The sequence below is a fragment of the Culex pipiens genome, chromosome 1 (assembly GCF_016801865.2).
Source record: "Culex pipiens pallens isolate TS chromosome 1, TS_CPP_V2, whole genome shotgun sequence".
In the NCBI taxonomy this organism is placed as follows: domain Eukaryota; kingdom Metazoa; phylum Arthropoda; class Insecta; order Diptera; family Culicidae; genus Culex; species Culex pipiens.
In genome coordinates, this window is record NC_068937.1 from 131733938 (window position 1) to 131753590 (window position 19653).

The 19653-nt window shown below is 42.7% G+C and overlaps 1 protein-coding gene across 1 annotated transcript in view; it reads right to left on the reverse strand.

The window, feature by feature from the left end:
- LOC120417849 (cadherin-99C) overlaps positions 1–19653 on the reverse strand; it is a 204877-nt gene that overhangs the window by 156446 nt on the left and 28778 nt on the right. The window contains exon 2 of the mRNA XM_039580070.2: positions 12200–13053. The gene's annotated coding sequence lies outside the window, so the exon portion shown is untranslated. The remainder of the gene's footprint in view (positions 1–12199; positions 13054–19653) is intronic.

Here is a 19653-nt window from a genome sequence, read left to right on the forward strand (position 1 = left end):
AATTTCATTTACGACGGTCGGCGATTGGCGGATGAAAAAGGTTTGGAAATCGATTTCGGCTGGAGGTTGGATTATGGCTAAATGATTACATTAATTTTCCGATTAATTACCTGCGGGGGTGGATCGACGATGATTGGAGAGAATAGAGTCAACAAAGTTGTCCGAGGATGACGCAACACGCGCTTTGTGGATGTGGGTATTGATAGATTAGGTGACCTCGAAGCAAGACATCAGGGGTGATTTACAGCTTCTAATACGAATCTCAAAATTGTTGAAAATATGTGATACAAGATTTATGTAACAGATAAGTACCTGGGTGCTGAATAGTGGTTCGCAAAACGGCCTCAATTTTGAACTGTCAAAGTGGAACCAATTTAATGTTCGCCAAAAGAAGAAAGTATTGTTTTCGATCATTATTTTTTTTTGCTGGAATGAAAATATGTGGCTCTGAGGATCTGGAGTTGGAGTCAAGAAATCTTATAAATGTTGAAGGCAAGATCGTAATTTTTAATAATTTTGAATGGAAGTTGTTTATGGAGTCGATGTGGGTATATCCATCCGAAGTTGTCTTTTTTGTTTGATTCCGTTTGCAAACCTGGTTTAGTGAAAATCTTCTCTATTTGTTGGATCAGCTTCGCTAGAATTAGTGATGTTTTTTCACTGGATCAGGAAGAGCTGCAGGATTCCAAAATCAGCCAGGGAATTTATCTGCGACATCGCAGAATGACACTCTTGCCGCAGTTCTTCGTCACCCGTAAAAAAACACTTCCAACCGATCAAAACGCGACCATTTTTCAGAAAAAAAAGTCAAAAACTAGACAAAATAAAATTATTTTAAAGCAGCTCATTTACCAGTAAAAAAAAAAGTCATGCTTGTGCTTGAACAGCCTGTTACTTTGTAGATGTAAACAAAGTGGGATCATTCGAAAATCACGTTACGCATTCTCTTTATTCATCACCCAGATAAGTACAACGATTTCAATTCATGAATTAACAACACAATTCGACAATGTTGAAATTGCTGTCAGTAAACGCTTGAGTTTCGTCATGGTATAATAAATTTGGGCTCTCTGAACACGCACAAATTGACAGAATTAAATTTTAGTGTATTCGCTGTCAATACATAAAATTGTCAATGTCGAGTTGTGTAATACCGAGTTCTGGAACGATTCTGAAGTACATTATACATGTCAATCTCAACAGTCAAGTAATGTCTGTCAAATGAGACAACACTCTAATTTCTGCTGTCACAATTTATTACTAGTATGCCAGCTAAATAACAAGATTGATTTCCCTATTACGGACGTCAAAATCAATATGCCACTCTTATTTCTGCCCAGCAAATTCGACTAATCCAATCAGGTAAGTACAACAGCGAGTGAAGTGTTCATTGGGCAGCCAAAACCACCTGGTAAGTACAAAACTTCTGTCAAATCTGTCATAATCTGTCAATCTTGGGATTACTATCGTAAAAATGCTAATAACTCTTGTACCCCCGAATGCACCACCGCTACGATATGCAAATGGGACGTTACTCGAGAAAGCGCTCATTTACGGCAGTACAAATATTTTCACTCTTCTAATGAACCAACAAAACCACGAGTGATGTCGGGCGACGTGGGCGTAGGCCAACAGTGGTCCATTTCTTCGCCGCCGCGGCGGCAGCGGCCCTTCAACCGCTAGACCCATTTCGCCCACGCTCGTTTAGCCGCCTGACATGATTAATTTTTCAATTGAGCTACCAACAATCAAGATACACACTCCCAAAGTCGACTCCAACGGCAGCTTGCACTTTCAATTTGTACTCCGTTTCGTTGAGGCGCGCGCACTCGCGCGCCCTGAGATTGGATCAAATCCGTTGGGATCACGTTGGGCTCTTCACTGTGGGGTTGGAGGTGTTAAAAAGTCACTCGACCCTGCGCACACGGTGCGACCTCCTCGGCGTGAACACGACCAGCCCGAACAAGAGGTGCGTTTGTGCGAGCTTGCGCAACCCAAAATATGACGGTGGTGGTGGAGTGGGTATACCTCGGAATCTCCTGAATAAATTATTGTAACATTAGACTCACGACAAGATCCGTGAACCGAGATTGCCCTCCGCGGATCTCGTGCGCTTCTTCGGGATCCACCAAATTTGAATAAGAAAAGGTGAGAGACAATGACTTGGCGGCGTCGCTGATCTTTAGCGCTTCAGGACGCGTGATCGATCTTATCAGCGCGCAGCAGAGTCGACGACGTCAAGACGACATTACCTTGAAGGTTTTTCGTTGTTTTTTTCGGATGCTGTGAGCCGACGGTGTCGGCGCTAGAGATACAAAGAGATTTTAGAAAGTTCCTCATTCCTTAAGGCGAACAACGCGAAGACGGCGACGCTTGTTAGCACCCGGGCCGGGTTAAAACCGTGCAGACAAAGGAGACCTTATTACCGGTAGTTAATTTAATATTTATAATCAATAAATTGCTAGATAAATTGCCGTCGATAGCGTGGCTTCGCCGCGTGTTCAGAAGTTGCGCTGTGTAGCAGCGGCTTCCGGAGTCGTTACGACCGTCTTTAGATAGAGATATCGATTACTGCGGTGACTTTTCGCCCCTTTCAACTCGCGTAATCTGTTGACACATTAACGTGTGAGCGTTGTTCGGAAGAACTGACTGGGTGTATGTGTTCTATGACCCGCAAAAAAATAAAGAAGCGGAACCCTCTTACGTATCCCACACCTGAGGAATATGATATTGTAAGCCTTGAACCATCAACATCAACGTTCTGCGCCCGGGAAATGGCACGTATCAAATGTGTTGGGCGAGAAATGCGAGCCGAACGCAAACACGTACGGATACATTACCCGAAGTGCGCACACGTCGTCTGCTCGCCCGCCGCAAGTAAACCGTGCGAATTTGGTCGAGTTTGTTGTTCTCAGGCCCAAACAGAACATGTAGGAGGGGAAAGTTGGGCTTAAGTAGGTCTGGTATCGAGTGGCAGTTGGCATAGATTTGGGTGTTTGGTTAAGGAGCTATTACACTATGGCAAACAAACAAACAAACTCGCACTTTTTCGCGTTTGACAGTTTGCCAAACTTGCTAACAAGTTGACGAACAAACAAGGGTAATTCTCCGCCAACTCACACAGCAGTTGTTCCGACCCCTCTTCGATTTATGTGAAACTTTGTCCTAAGGGGTAACATTTGTCCCTGATCATGAATACGAGTTCCGTTTTTTTATATCTCGTGACGGAGGGGCGGTACGACCCCTTCAATTTTTAAACATTCGAAAAAAGAGGTGTTTTTCAATAATTTGCAGCCTGAAACGGTGATGATATAGAAATTTGGAGTCAAAGGAACTTTTTTGTAAAATTAGACGCCCGATTTGATGGCGTACTCAGAATTCCGAAAAATCGTATTTTTCATCGAAAAAAATACTAAAAAAATTTAAAAACTCTGCCATTTTTCGTTACTCAACTGTAAAAAAAATTGGAGCATGTCAAAATGTAATTTAATGTACTTTTCGAATCATTCATTTAGAATTTTCGAATTTTTCATTTAAAAATTTTTTTTTTCATTTCAAAATTTCGTGTTTTTTTCTAACTTTGCAGGGTTATTTTTTAGAGTGTAATAATTTTCTACAAAGTTGTAGAGCAGACAATTACAAAAGTTTTGATATTTAAACATAAGGGGTTTGCTTATTTTTTTTTTTTTTTGTGAAAAAGTTGGTCACCCGCGACAGACACGGACGACAAAACAAAGAGAAACGCAAAAAGTAAAAAAAAACTTTTTTAATAAAATCGCGATAACTCGTAATGTTTACTAGCAAACCCCTTATGTTTACATATTTTACAATTTTTGTAAGTGTCTGCTCTACAACTTTATAGAACATTGTTACACTCTAAACAAAATCCTGCGAAGTCAGAAAAAAACACGAAATTATATAATGAAAAAATCTGTTCTATATGAAAAAATGACCCTTCCAATGTAGATTCGAAAAGTACATATAATTTCCCTTTAAATGACACGCTCTAAAAAAAATTACAGTCAAGTTACGGTAAATGGGAGAATTTTTAAAACTTTTTTAGTGTTTTTTTATGAAAAATACGTTTTTTCGGAATTCTAAGTACGCCTTAAATCAGGCGTCTAATTTTACATAAAAGTCCCTTTGACACCAAATTTCTATCTCATCACCGTTTCTGGCTGCAAATTGTTGAAAAACACCTCTTTTCGCATGTTCAAAAATGGAAGGGGTCGTACCGCCCCTCCGTCACGAGATATCAAAAAACGGACCTCGGATTCGTGACTAGGGACTAAAGTTACCCCTTAAGACAAAATTTCACGCAAATCGAAGAGGGGTTGGGTCAACTTTTCTCGATTTCGTGTGAGTTGGTAGAGAATTACCCAAACTATAACAAACACATATTTTTGGTTGACCATTCTGTGCATAGTCCCAAAGTTTGGTTGAATTTGGTTTCCGGAGTCCCGAGTTATAATTACAAATGTTTACGGTAGTCGGGCATGTACGTGTGTCAAACGCGATCTGACCTGAAATCCCATTGGCCAGTTGTCACACTTATAGCAATTTTCAGAGTGTGTCAAGATAGCACGAAAAGATTGAAACTTCTTTCATATGAAAAGTGACAACAATGCAAGGAGTGTTTTCGGTTTTTATTGAATATCTCAGGATTGAAATTAAATTTTGGGGATCTGTGAAGGTCAAAAGATGAGGCATTGTGAGCTGCACAAAATGGTGTTCTTAACCCAAAATACACGTGTGACAAGATAGCACGACAATGACGATGTGAGAAATTTAGCATTATAGAGCTGCAAGGCTTTTGAACTCGAGTTGTATTAACTCCAAAACAAACTTATTAAGATTCGTCAGCAGTCCTCGAGTGCCGCTCAACATCAACAAACTTCGTCGTAAATTCTACCCAGAATAACTCATTCTATCTTACTGTCCTCCACGGAAGATCCCTCACCTTGCCGCGCGGGGCCAAGGAACCCACTAATGAGTCGTCTTTGCGCTCACATTAGCATTGTAACGCCTGTCAGGAGGGCATAATAAATAACCGCCGTCGTCGTCGTGAAAGGCGCATTTCTTATACGCAAATATGTATCTCTAAACGTGGCGATTTCACGCGTTGCTGGACGCGCGCAGTAGCACAGGACGGTTTGCTACTGCCTCGCCAACAGAACCTCCTAATTTGCATAATCCATCCCGTAAAAAGTGCGGATAGACTGGTTTGCCTTTTTTTGCCTTCGGACCTGCTGCAGCAAGGGACTATCCGCAGAGTGTCATCATCATGTCACGGCAAATATATTAAGGAATATATTGCACTTAAGGTGTAATAAAAATAGTCAACGGAGTGGGAACTTCAGGTTTACAGGTACTGTGAGAACCTTCCAATGTTGTCTGTTCTAGAAATTATAGAGACTTTGAAACTTGGAGACTTTCGATATGAAGACTCAACAAACAAATTGAGAAGTTTTGCGGATTTGCAATTAGCGTGTGCTTTCTTTCCCATGCAACATTAAACTTGTAAAGATAATCAAGAAATGAAAATTTTACGAATTCAGCACAAGGTCTTCCGAGCCCGACACGTCCATAAATTCCGCTCAAAAACCGCCCAACGACCACCCAACTGTTTGGGGCGTTGAAATGTCCATGTCCGAGCCTCGCGCGTCTTCCGTAATGACCATAACTCTTTAATCCTGCCCGCTTCTTCGCGTGTGCACGCTTCAACTTGGGCGCGCTCGCGCCAACAAGTCGACGAACTTCGGCAGCGCAAAATTATTTATTATATTGTTTGTTTGCGGTTGCTCACGTGTGAGTTCTGCGCCCAAGTTCAACGCTCTTCGCGCCGCCGGGTAATCCTGGCGATCTCACGCTGGTCCGGTGTCGACAGGAACTGGTTGAAAGCTAATATCATTTGTCTCACAGCGCCCTCGCAGCGGCAAGAAGTTGCAGGTTCTGAACGAGTTGCTCTGCCTGGCGTGTGGTGCATCTAGCTAAAGGTCGCGGTCGTGTCGACACCTGCTGATTCTGATTGTGCCAATTTTGGGATCAAAACAACGCCAGACAAAACAAACATTTTTATGTAACCCAAAAATCTACGTGACCTGGTGCCACAGAAATCTACGGCTAGGTGGGAAAATTGTGTTTCCAAACAATCAACTCGAAATTAAATAAAACAATCATTTGGTCATCCCCTCGCTGGGCCGTTTGCTCAGCTTGACTTGGCTTGTAGGTTATGTTGAGCTGGTTAGTTCTGCGGCCAATGCTGGCGGGTCACCATTTCAGATTCAGCAGGTTACGTTTACTATATTTAGTATACACACCGCGCCAGGGTTAGTTTGAATAACAATGGCGCGGGGCCAAAGTGGGACTTACGTAAAAAATTGGAATGCCCGCGCGCAAAATAGTGAGTGACGAAAACCGAAAAAAAAGCAAACAGGTACTCATCGTCTAGTGGCGCGGGCCACTTTCGCTTTCGCCTGGAATCTGCTCCGCCGGCCAGAGTTCGTAGAAGCTGCTGTGATTTGGCCGCAAAGTATAGTCAAAAACAAAATCGCGACCGGTTCCTCGCCGCCCGGTGAGTTCAGTCGATGGTTAGAGCGATTTTCATGATGATGATGATGGAAATTATGGTTGGTCAAGTTTTGTAGCTGGTAATTACCAATTAAAAGGCTTTTATTGGTACTTTTTGGCCGTAGACGGAGTGTGTGGGTTGAGGTTGTTCACATTTGCAAGTTGTTTGTTTTTGTGGCTTTCGATGAACGCTGATATCGGTTATGCAAGAAGTGGCAATGTGTTGCCGAAGATTTTGATGACTTATCTCGGCGATAAACGCAGTGTAGTGGGTCTGGCCGCATTGTGCGATGCCATGATGCACTCTTCTAAATTAATCCAAGTGCGTGACAACTGCTCAAGTAATATTATACCAACTCTGTCAAACGGAGGTAATAAGCAACACTTGCCGTCCGATTTATTACTCAGAATAATTGCTCCAAATCACGCAACAGCTCCGTTGAAGTGGCCATCTTCAAACTCTTCCGTAGCTGCACCCCGAGTGTGCACTTAACGTGTCTAACCTGCTGCCATTGCTAATCCATTAGGGAAATTGAATATCCTGAACCAGGTGGAAGAAGGGTGAGAGGGACCAGCTGCTGAAGTCAGAAATTACAGGCCAATGACCGCGCGCAGCGGCGACTTCCATTTCCGCAGCGTAATAACCACGGACGAGCCCCCTTAAGGAGCGAGGGATCATCGCATGTAAAGTGGTCATTTGAGGAGCTACTTGTGGAAAATTGCACAGAATTGCATCACAGTTCGGCGTTGAACTCGGTGCGCCGCTAATTTTGACTAATCGGCCACGTTTGGATTCCAATCATTCCGAATTGCGAAGACTGACCGGCAGCGATCTAACGGATTCCGCGACTTTTGCCCTTCGAGAAGAGATCATATTCCTGGTGTAGAACCCTGATCGGAGCAAAGAGCAACATATTAGCGCTAATCACGCTATCAATCATTGCGCGGTGGTGCGGAATCTGATTCGTTCCATTTCTGAAGAGGTGGTGAAGGTTGGGGTGGTGGAGGTTGTACAGACTACCTAGCTATGGGCGAACAATAATTTCATTTCATTATGCATATTTATTTAAATTCTTGCCGCGCACCATGCGCCACACCCTGATTCCTACGTTTGTTCAACCCTAGCACGGTGGACTTGAAGTCTGAATTTGTAAAATTAAATCAAAGTTTCTCAGAGAAAAAAATGTGTTCAAAAACTATTAATATTGCATCATCCAAATTAAATTTTATGTGCAAAATTTCGTCCACAAACCCACCGTGATCACGTAACGAGTTCCTACTCGAAGACGCAGTGCTCCTCCTAATAGGACGTTCTCGATGGGACAAACCCACCAACTCAACTAGCGTTCTACCCCGTGCTACTCAGTGAACAGAACCAAGAACGGACCGCAACCGATTCTAAGCAGCGTGATCGAATAATATCGCTAATATGATTAGCGGCGGCGGCTCTTCTCGTACCCGACGAGTCTTTGCCTAGCGCGTGAGCGGAATACCTCTATCATCATTATCGTCCTGCCCCGGTGGGATCGTCCATCATCTACCGCGGACTACCTCACTGCCTCGTGCAAGATCCTACCCCACAACCCGTCACTGAACGCGCGGCGAGGAATATATAATAGGCATTTTAGATCGATTTAGAGAACCTCGAACCGAATCAGCACCAGTCAATCTCATTAGGGGAGGGAGAACGACTTCGCCAACTAATTGTTGCTGAACGCTTTGTGGCCCGAAAATTACACGATGTTCGCACTCGATTGCGCGATTGGATGATTGATTTGGCTCTGGAAATATGGTTCGGCCGAGGTGAAATGGGGAGGTTCTACTGGAATTCTTCAGCTGTATACAACGATGATGGACTTTTGACAACCCTCTTATCTATAATGTGTGAGATGTATAGAGAAGAAGGTTGATGAACTCTTAACTTGGTGGTCTTAAACATTTATTTCCACTTGAAGGCTAAAAAATCTTTCTTAAAATAAGCTATTAGAATCAACATAATGCTAAATGCTAACACACAGCGCTTGTCTTGATCGGCATTACGAAGTGATCGTCAGTGAACGCACACGAAGTTGACACGAACAAAAGCCGAGCTCGACACTGACGTAGACGCCCGACTCAGAGCCACATGCTCATTCTCTCTTTCCTCTCTTTTTTAGCTTCCTCGTGCGGTGCAGCGTAGTGACAGCAATCATTTGAATGCAGTCATGGGGAAGATGTTCGGAACATCGGTAGAATGTAACACGAACTTTTTTTTAGATTACCGGAATTTTGTACAAGACCGAACGCTTGCTTCATTTAAAAAGTCATGTTTTTGTTGTTTCGATTACAGAATCTTTCATCAATATTTCAAACAAAACTCAACGTACGTCAATAATTCATTGCCTGTGGCGAATCTCCATATTTTATGCCAGTTGATTTCGAATCCTTCAAATTTAATAAGCTCCCGCTGAACACTCCCCAAAACTGCATCAAACTCCACGTTTTCGCCTGCAATCAAACATCTCCAATCAGCTACCTGTTTCAGCGAATGAAATATGATCCTATCGACCAACAGACCAGGCAGACGAACCAGGGCACGATTTCTTGGAAGACGGCGTGGCCCAAAAACCGGACGCTGAATATGCCAAGCGAAAAAAATGCTCACAAAAATAAATGCAATGACATTTGAAGTTCTGCGGCCGATCCGGCCTGCCCGCAGAGTCGGTCCATAAATTTGATTTTATTTATTTGGAGCTTAATTTAGTGCGCTGCGCCTTTTTGCATCGAAGGGAGTCCCGTCCCGGATTTGAGCCATAAATAACCGGCCAATTTAATTCCCCGAGCACACCTCGTGCTTACTGCCTGGAATTATTTTTTTTTCTGTATGTGCTCAATTATAGGACAACCATTCCAACAGTGGGGGTAAGCTCTTGAGATAATCAAAATAATTATAGCTGAAAGCACTTCGTCATCTGAATGGAACCTTTTTTTTTTGTAGAGCTGAACTGCACCATCATCCAGATCTACTGCGCGACCGGGGGTGGTGGGATAACCTTGACCACGAAACTTCAAGAAATTGATTTCGAACTGATGACTTTCGATTCCCGCGAGCGTTTCAACAAAGCGTTATTTAATTAACCTGGGGTGATTGTTGCGCGTTTTTTGGAGGTATGTTGGCTTGGACAGAGTGCGCCTACTTGAAGGAGCCTACTTCATGAATCATGAACACCTTCGGGGAGTACCACCAACGCACCGCGGAACGTTTGATCTATCGACAGTTTGTGGAGATTTGGGGGGGAGCTATGCCGTGAGGAATTTGTTGATCGAGTGCCTCTACAAGTCATTGGCAGATGCTGGTACCGGGTTCCACTAGAGACCCTGTTGATCAAGCGATGTTGAACTATGAAAACATTGGAATTGCTGGTTGGATGTAACTGCTAATTGTAGAATAAATGTATTTTAAACAGATTTTATTGTATCTACTTCAAATTCGTGTAACAATCATTCAAGTAAACAGATTCTCCAAGTCTTCACAGCAACTTTTGTTCACTTAACTCATTTAATTCACTTATTGAATTGACATCGGCTCTACTTTAATTTTAATACTGATAAACCCCGTTGAGCAATTCTCTACCAAATCGGTCTTATTTCTTCAATTTTAATTTCTGTATTTTTTAATCCGACTGAAACTTTTTTGGTGCTTTCGGTATGCCCAAAGAAGCCATTTTGCATCATTAGTTTGTCCATAAAATTTTCCATACAAATTTGGCAGCTGTCCATACAAAAATGATGCATGAAAATTCAAAAATCTGTATCTTTTGAAGGAATTTTTTGATCGTTTTGGTGTCTTCGGCAAAGTTGTAGGTATGAATACAGACTACATACATACAGAAAAAATGATACACTGTAAAAAAAATTGGTGATTTTTTTTTGTTTAACTTGTTATCACTAAAACTTGATTTGCAAAAAAAACACTAAATTTCACAAATGTTTCATTCATTAACATTGAAAATCGGACCATTACTTACTGAGATATCGACAATAAAAAATGGTGAGCTGTTTGGGTGAGACTTAGAAAACATCAATTTTCCTGTTTTTAAGCCTTTGCATTGCAATATCTCAGCAACTAAAGGTCGTATCAACAAAGTCCCAAGAAGCAAAATATAGAACATTTTGTCAGCTTTTCAAAAATATTTTTGCCAAAAGTGTGCAAACATGTGCACTAATTTAAAAAAATGAAAAACTGCGACTATTTTGAAAAGAGTCATCTAAATATGGATTTAACTTGAAAACGGTGCACTTTATCAAAATTTCATTAAAGTACTTTTTGATTGCAAATTTGATTTTACATCGAAAAATGAAGTTGAACATTTTTTGCAACGAATATTTCGATTTTTTGAAAAAAATAGTATTGATTGAAGATTTTTTGCACAACCTGGAAATTTCTGAAAAGTTGGCATTTTATGTCCTCTAAAACATATCAAAAAATAAAAAAAATTAAAAATAGTGTTTTTTTGCAAATCAATTTTTAGTAATTAAAAGTTGAATAAAAAAATCACCAATTTTTTTTACAGTGTATCATTTTTTTTCAGTGTAGTCTGTATCCATACCTACAACTTTGCCGAAGACACCAAATCGATCAAAAAATTCCTTCAAAAGATACAGATTTTTGAATTTTCATACATCATTTTTGTATGGACAGTTGCCAAATTTGTATGGAAAATTTGATGGACAAACTAATGATGCAAAATGGCTTCTTTGGGCATACCGAAGGCACCAAAAAAGTTTCAGTCGGATTAAAAAATACAAAAAAAAATCGAATGACCGAAATCCTAGAGAACTGCTCCACTGCAATATCAGAAAAGGTGCAGGTGGTTATGTTACACATGACCAATATGGCAAAGAACTTTGCCTAAAGCATTTGCAATAAAATCTTTTTCTCGGATTAGTTTTTAAAACGGCGCAAGAGGTTTGTTTCCAAGGATACTCGATGTCACTCGAGAAAAAGCAGTTTATTATTGTTTTTTTAACTTTCATTTTGTAAATGTAAATAATCATTTTTATGCATGTTTCTATTGTAAAATTTACTCAGAAACACGAATTTGATACAAATATTATCAGAAAATGGGATCTAAGGGGTCTACCGTGCAAAAATTTACACAAAAAATCACTCATAGGAAAAGTGTTAATTTTATACGATAAATTTCCTTGCGTTCTCAGTCTTAGATGGTAGTCCAAAAGATATCTGGATGGAACAGTTTTCAGTTTTAAAGTTGTGCTATTTTTTGCACTCAAATGCCAATAAATTTCTTTAGATTTAACCAGTTGAGATGTTTTATCCTTCATTTTGTTGCATTTTCTAGCTTTTTGATGAGCTTTTTGTTGAATTTTTAAATTTAATTGAATTTGGCTTTAGTTACAAAGAATTTAAGAATTTTGACGTTTTTAAACCATCAAACTTAGTGTAACGATTTGCTTTACTTTTCATTGTCCTATTTGAGCCAGATGCTAGTTATTAATTTCCAAGCAATCCCTGATAATTTCTGGCAGATTGGTGAGGTCAATTCGAGACGAGTAAGCTCTGCTCATGGAATCGTTCTCAAACTTCAAAGTAGCCAAGTTTAAAAGAACAAAGCGTTTCTAAACTCACCTTTCCATCAGCACATCTCACGTAGAACTAAACTGCCTCTCCGTGTAGTACCGTACTCCAACAGCCGCTCAATCCTGGCCGTCCACCGATCGATCTGCTTTCCAAGAAGCCCGTCGTTCGCGATCTCTTATCTCCGCTTAGCGATCAAACTCGTTAGCGCAATCCTATTAACTCTCCCGACCCGCGCGATGTATCGATTCAGAAGTGAGCTTCTTTCACCATCACTCCCGAGAACAACAGCACTTTACTTCTTCAACCCCGAACAGCTGCTGCTGGCTAGCACAGTAATGCGATATCACGCGCGCTTTGCTCAATCTCCTCAACCCGTGACGATATTAGAACAATCAACCAACACTTCACCTTAAGCTCCCCGGCTAAAAAGATTTCCGCAGCATCATCATCCCGTTAGCGAGTTGGTACGTAATTTTCAAATCTGCAACAGACACCGGGCCTTATCAACGCGCACTTTATCTTGCCCACATACCGCGCGCGCACACAAACTCACACTTTTTTTTCCTTTTTTTCAAGATTCGATCTGCCAATCGAAGTTCTTCTTCTTGTTCCGCGCAATCACAGGACAATTATCATCAATCAAGGTGCGCTCGCACGATCATCGTCGGTTGCACCGCGTGCAAACCTTAGAAATTCAATTTGCGCCTCACCGTGGCAGGTTATAAATTTGGCAAAAAAAAGTGCAATTTGTTTAGAGTTGCAAATTAAAAATTAAAATTCGCGTGGAGCGAACAGCAAAAAATGGTGGCGTTGTGCCGACTCTAATTTGTGAACTCATATATCACAGCATTTTTTTCTGGCCGAACTTCTCTGCTTTGTTCTGTGGAGTTTTATGGGTAGATCTGAAACGAGATTGGAGATGAAAAAGTGGAAATGATTAATAAAATTGAGGTCAGTGTTTAAAATGGGTGGGACGATGCAGAAAATTGAATTAAAAGTATAATAGATTTTTTGGATGAGTTTTTTTTGTTTTGAAGCTTAGCTTTGCATTAAATTTGCTTCTAGAAATAACTTGATTCTCAACACTCAGTTATTAGCTTTAAAAAAATAGATCGTAGATCTTCAGCTTTACATGGAGAAAAATGAGTTTTCAAAATTGTTAGCAAGCGTTCAAGAACAAAGTGTTCAGATTTCAAGTCTTTAAGAAAGATTGTAAAAAAATCCCAATCTTATCGACAGTACAAATAGTTCATTACATCGAGTTGCTCTCGCAATCACCAGACACATGAATTGTACCATCTCGACCCTGGCTATTCTCACATCAACAGCACTAGTCATAGCATATTATCATCATATTTCTTCCCCTTTCAACACGCCAAGACCTTCCCTCGGAGCTACCATTAAGCAGAAGCTTCTACCGAGCCATCTGTTGCCCTTCGTCCTCCACTACCGTCTGCCGTGCGATGAGCTGACTCAGTCGCCACAAAGGTCGTCCCCCAGCCCCTAGACGCGAGCAACACCTTCACCTATTCAACCAACTCAGCGTTCTTCCAAGCCGTCGTCGGACAGCCTGCAATTTAATCCAATTTTTTCCCGTTTTCCTTTTGTTAATTTTATTACCGCAGTCGAAGACTTGTCGAAGTGTGTTCGAGAACGAAGAACTTACGGCCGGCCAGAAAACGGCACAGGCGAAACCAAATCCTCTTGCGGTTTCTGGCCAACGTGCCACTTTTGAAGATTTAACGGGAGAAGTCCCATCAATATCTGGTCGTTGGGGTGTTGGGGCGTTGATGGTAAGCCCCGGACTTAAGGACACCCTTCCCTCCCTTCCCTGGCGAACGGGTTTTCGATGCAACTGCAGCGTTAGAGGGTCGAGAAACCCTACTCGCTGAAGAGTCGCTGCAGTTGTCACTTGTCCAACTTTTCCAGGGTGTTGATTCAAATTAATTTAGCGCGCTGGCGAGAGAGGTTCGCAAGTTGTCGTAACACTCAATTAAGGGACTGCAGTTGATACTGCCAGTTGAAGGTTTAGCCCACCACGTGGCGATTATCTAGGACCTGGTAGGTTGGCCCGGCGACGAACATTTATCATTGTGGGCCGTGCCGAGTTTGCCAGATTCATTGATTTACAACCGATTGCGGATATATTTAGGTTTCGTAGGGTTTAGCAATGCTGAGAACGCCTCTGCACGCCAAGGGGGGATGGTACGACATGTTGTTCCACGTGACGTCTTAGAAAAGTTGCCAACCGTACCGGTTGCAGCACAACTCTCTTCACAGCAGGAGTCTTCTGGTGGCCGGGAAAATTGATTTCAGCTGGTTTGCAGTAGGCAATTTTAATACATAAATTATGCTCGTAAATCTCGCCCCTTGGCACAAACGACTGTTAGTTGCGAAAAAACAAGTAATCCAAGCTGCAATGAACTCTTTTCCTCTCCAACGGTAGCCAATCGATACCCCGACCCCCGAGACCGTCGACTAGACCTTGAGTGCACCCAAAACGACTCATGTTCGTCTGCCCAAACCCGACTAGAACAAAAAAAAAAGAACCAATATCCAATTACGTCAGGTCGGTCGTTATCGTTTGAAGCGAACCGAAAAAGATTCTGTCGTTGGCCTTGCCCATCCATTCCACCACCAAGGAAGAGGAAGTCGTCCCGTAGGTACTTACAGGTGTCAAAACCCCGCCGGGCGGGTGCGAGACTGTTCAAGTGGCCGCCGAAAGTGGCATTAATTCAATAAACGTGCCGAGCAAAACAGAAAACCGATTTGGTTATCGTCGTCGTCGGCTGGGGATTTGAACTCGTTTTGTAGTGTTGCACCCACTATACGAACTTCAGGAAAAAACGACGCGGAGAACGCGCCGAAAAGGTCAAAGCAATAACGTAACCACCGCGCGGCCCAGGTACCGCCAGAAGTAATGTTCGAACGTTTTGTGGGGTGACTTTGGACGTGAATCCGCTTGGGGCTTCAGAATTCTTCAGTTTTAGGAGTTAAATGTTAGCGTTAGTCATCATGCATGAGTTGCTTTTGAGCGTTAGTTCAATATAAACCATCTTCAATAGTTTTAAATTAGGCGTTAGTCAGCCAACGTTAAGCGTTAGTCGATTAAAGTACAACCTTAGTACAAAGTTAGTCCTTAGAAGTTAGTTATCAACCGTTAGATATGAGCCGTCTTCAATCGTTTGACGTTAGGCGTTAGTCAGTCAGTTAGCGTTAGCCCTCGACTCGAAGTCCCCCCATCGCACGGTTTTTGCATCCAGCAGGAAATCCGTACACCGGCCGCCGAGGTGGACACGCCGCCGACTTCAATAAATTGTGAATTTATTATATGGATTGAGTGGTTCGCTCGGCGATTCGCGATAGCCCGGGATAAGCGGCCCGGGCAGGACACACAAGAAATTTGCCTTCAATGGGCATCAATTGTCAGGATCGCCAGCTGGGTTTTGACCTCGACGACGACGACTGGCCCTGGGAATGCAAATGGCGCGGAACGCTTGAGCACGGACAGTAGATATATGCTAATGTGTGAATCGAGATCCAGAGAGAGAGAGAAAGAGCTCGAGCGCGCGGTGGAAAGTGGGACTTGGCCTTAAGCTTAGTGGAACGTAGTGGGTGGCTGGTGGGATCAACCTGGTATCTAGGGGTCAAAGAGGAAATTAGTTATGAATACAATTTTCAGGCAAATGCTGGACGAGAAACAAAAATTGTCAGCATTTGATAGTGCTTAAAATGTAGATTTCAACTTTCCAAACGAGCTGCTTGTACAAATTGTGATAATTTACAATATAATCATCGGCACAAACTTGATTTCCCTTTTCGCTCCTCCGGAGCAGCATCGTCCAGTTCTCGTCTTAATCACGTTCTACCGCTCCTCCACCTCATCCAGCAAACCGGTTGATGACCGGATTAAAACCATCAAACCTAATGTGCAAAAAACATTCGAATCTGCCCGAGAGTCGAGATCTGGCTGCCGTCGTATAGCTGCTCTACAGGCATCCCAGGTTCCCGTATGCAGAGATATAATTCTCGCATGGATCCTCGATTCCTGGAAATCGCCCAGCTTGAGGAGAGCTTTGGCAAGAGACGACGAAGATTTATCGTGGAGCACCGACTGGGAAGCGATGCTGGAAGAAGATTTTCGCCCGTGAATACGAAATGAGATGTCCAGGTTGAATCTAGTTCCTCGGTTGTTTTTTTCCCTTTCCTTAAAGTTTAATGATCGCTCTTGGTCATACAATTTGCTCTGGGGTCAGCCCTGCCTAGTTCAGAAATCTGGAGGTGGACGCTCCCTGGTTCCAGCTAGCACTGTCATGGGGGTTACGCAGAATCCGCAGGAAGGCGGCAGTATAAGAAAAAAACACAGCCCAACCTAGTCATAAAACCTGCCAGTGATAATCTGGATGAAGGCTTGCTCTCCTCGCGCGCGCACGCCTTGTAGATTTTCGTAAAAGGGAGCTGCGTGGAAATTAAATTTGCAAGACATGATCTCTCAGGGGCGGGAGGAGTATCGTGCAAGCAGTGGTGTTGGGAAGATAGATTTTTGTGGTGTTCTCTTTGTGCTATGTTCGTGTTCATGTTCGAGTCATGCATGCAGTGGGGGGTCATTGTGGTAATTGATATTATTGCGCGTCAGTATCGTGCAAGCAGTGGTGATGGGAAGATAGATTTTTGTGGTGTTCTCTTTGTGCTATGTTCGTGTTCATGTTCGAGTCATGCATGCAGTGGGGGGTCATTGTGGTAATTGATATTATTGCGCGTCAGTATCGTGCAAGCAGTGGTGATGGGAAGATAGATTTTTGTGGTGTTCTCTTTGTGCTATGTTCGTGTTCATGTTCGAGTCATGCATGCAGTGGGGGGTCATTGTGGTAATTGATATTATTGCGCGTCAGTATCGTGCAAGCAGTGGTGTTGGGAAGATAGATTTTTGTGGTGTTCTCTTTGTGCTATGTTCGTGTTCATGTTCGAGTCATGCATGCAGTGGGGGGTCATTGTGGTAATTGATATTATTGCGCGTCAGTATCGTGCAAGCAGTGGTGTTGGGAAGGTGGATTTTTGTGGTGTTCTCTTTGTGCTATGTTCGTGTTCATGTTCGAGTCATGCATGCAGTGGGGGGTCATTGTGGTAATTGATATTATTGCGCGTCAGTATCGTGCAAGCAGTGGTGATGGGAAGATAGATTTTTGTGGTGTTCTCTTTGTGCTATGTTCGTGTTCATGTTCGAGTCATGCATGCAGTGGGGGGTCATTGTGGTAATTGATATTATTGCGCGTCAGTATCGTGCAAGCAGTGGTGATGGGAAGATAGATTTTTGTGGTGTTCTCTTTGTGCTATGTTCGTGTTCATGTTCGAGTCATGCATGCAGTGGGGGGTCATTGTGGTAATTGATATTATTGCGCGTCAGTATCGTGCAAGCAGTGGTGTTGGGAAGGTGGATTTTTGTGGTGTTCTCTTTGTGCTATGTTCGTGTTCATGTTCGAGTCATGCATGCAGTGGGGGGTCATTGTGGTAATTGATATTATTGCGCGTCAGTATCGTGCAAGCAGTGGTGATGGGAAGATAGATTTTTGTGGTGTTCTCTTTGTGCTATGTTCGTGTTCATGTTCGAGTCATGCATGCAGTGGGGGGTCATTGTGGTAATTGATATTATTGCGCGTCAGTATCGTGCAAGCAGTGGTGTTGGGAAGGTGGATTTTTGTGGTGTTCTCTTTGTGCTATGTTCGTGTTCATGTTCGAGTCATGCATGCAGTGGGGGGTCATTGTGGTAATTGATATTATTGCGCGTCAGTATCGTGCAAGCAGTGGTGATGGGAAGATAGATTTTTGTGGTGTTCTCTTTGTGCTATGTTCGTGTTCATGTTCAAGTCATGCATGCAGTGGGGGGTCATTGTGGTAATTGATATTATTGCGCGTCAGTATCGTGTACGCAGCAGGGCCAGGAAGATGGTTTTATGGTTGTGTTCGTTTTGTAATGTATTTGTATTAAAATCTAGCATGGCTTTTTGTGGTGATGGTATGGTTTTGGTGGTGGTGGTGGTGGTGTTAAAAAAAACAAACGTTCAATTTACTAACATTGAGTCCAAAACCTCCCTACAAACATCTATACCACTAGGTGACGTAGAGATCTCTGCGCATTCTAGATAGATGTTTACTAACATACTTTCCAATCCCCGAGGTTAGCAAGGTACCGGCCAGGAGCCCCTTATCTTACTGGATAGTATTACACGCTCATCTAAAGAGGAAAACATGGTATCTCCCGTGTTGGAATATTGTAACCGGATGAGAGTCTAGTGCTATCATACGTTTAATTACAGTTAAACAGCAAGATAAGCGTTGTGCAGCCATCCGGAATTGTGCGACCTTTATTGCTAATGCTAATGCTAAACATGATCTCTCAGGGGCGGGAGGAACCGTCGGAATGCCGCTCGGAAACATGGATTTTGCATCTCTAATCGAGATGAGAGCTGGCGTGTGCGTAGGTGCAGCTCATGTTGGGATTGCTGCAGATCTAGAACTGTGAAGTGGAACCAACTGTAATTGTTACGGTAAATGGTCATGTGTAATGGGATCAGAACGACACGGAATCGGGCTGGGTAGAATTGAATTAGCTTCAGAGATGATTTTTCTACCGAATCATAAGTCAATACCAAGAAAGAACAAATCTTCAATAAAAAGCTTGATAATTCCAGCTCCACGCCAGTAGAATGAAGCCATACAAAAGAATTGTTCCCAGAAGCATCACATTAGTGCATTCTTTCGCCGTAATCTCGGCTGTGTGTTCAGATATGTTCAGAAGCACAAATGATGGGTTGCCGTAATGTGTGAATAATTGCTACTTATGCACAGGAGCCCAACGACCGTTCAGCATCCCCGATCCACCACGATTCCCAGGATTGCATTCTCTCTGTGCCGTGATGATCAAACTTCCCGATCCGGGTTTGTAATTTTGTTGCATTCTTTCTCCTTGTCTGGAAAAAAAAGTTTCTTTTTATTCCCCTCGAAGAAAGTTAGTCACGTTCATCTCCAGATCGCTTGTAATAACCGGGCGGCAGGGTTCGTAACATGATCGGATCGATGTAATTAGCTCGAAAATAGATCTCCGCAGGACTACCGTTGGTCCGCTGGTGTTCTACATTTAATCCGACTTATGACAGTAATGAATGTTGCAACCAACTCCACCGTAATGAGATCGTTATCGAAATTGTTTTTTTTTTTTTTGTTTACGCAGCTTCGGATGATGAGTCAAACGGCGATATCAATCTGAAGAAACGCTCCAAGCCGTACTAACGAGATGTTGTTTTGCGCAGGTTATGATTGATGTCGGCTACCGGCAGTCGCACTGACAAATCGCGATCCCTGCATCCTCGTGCCAATCAATATCAATCAAGTCAAGTTGATGGAAATGGTTAACATTTGTAAAGTTCAGAACGGTCGCGTTGCGCAATCGATTTCCGCGCCCATTACCCAATGTAACACCCCCGTCATTACGGAACGAACGGGAC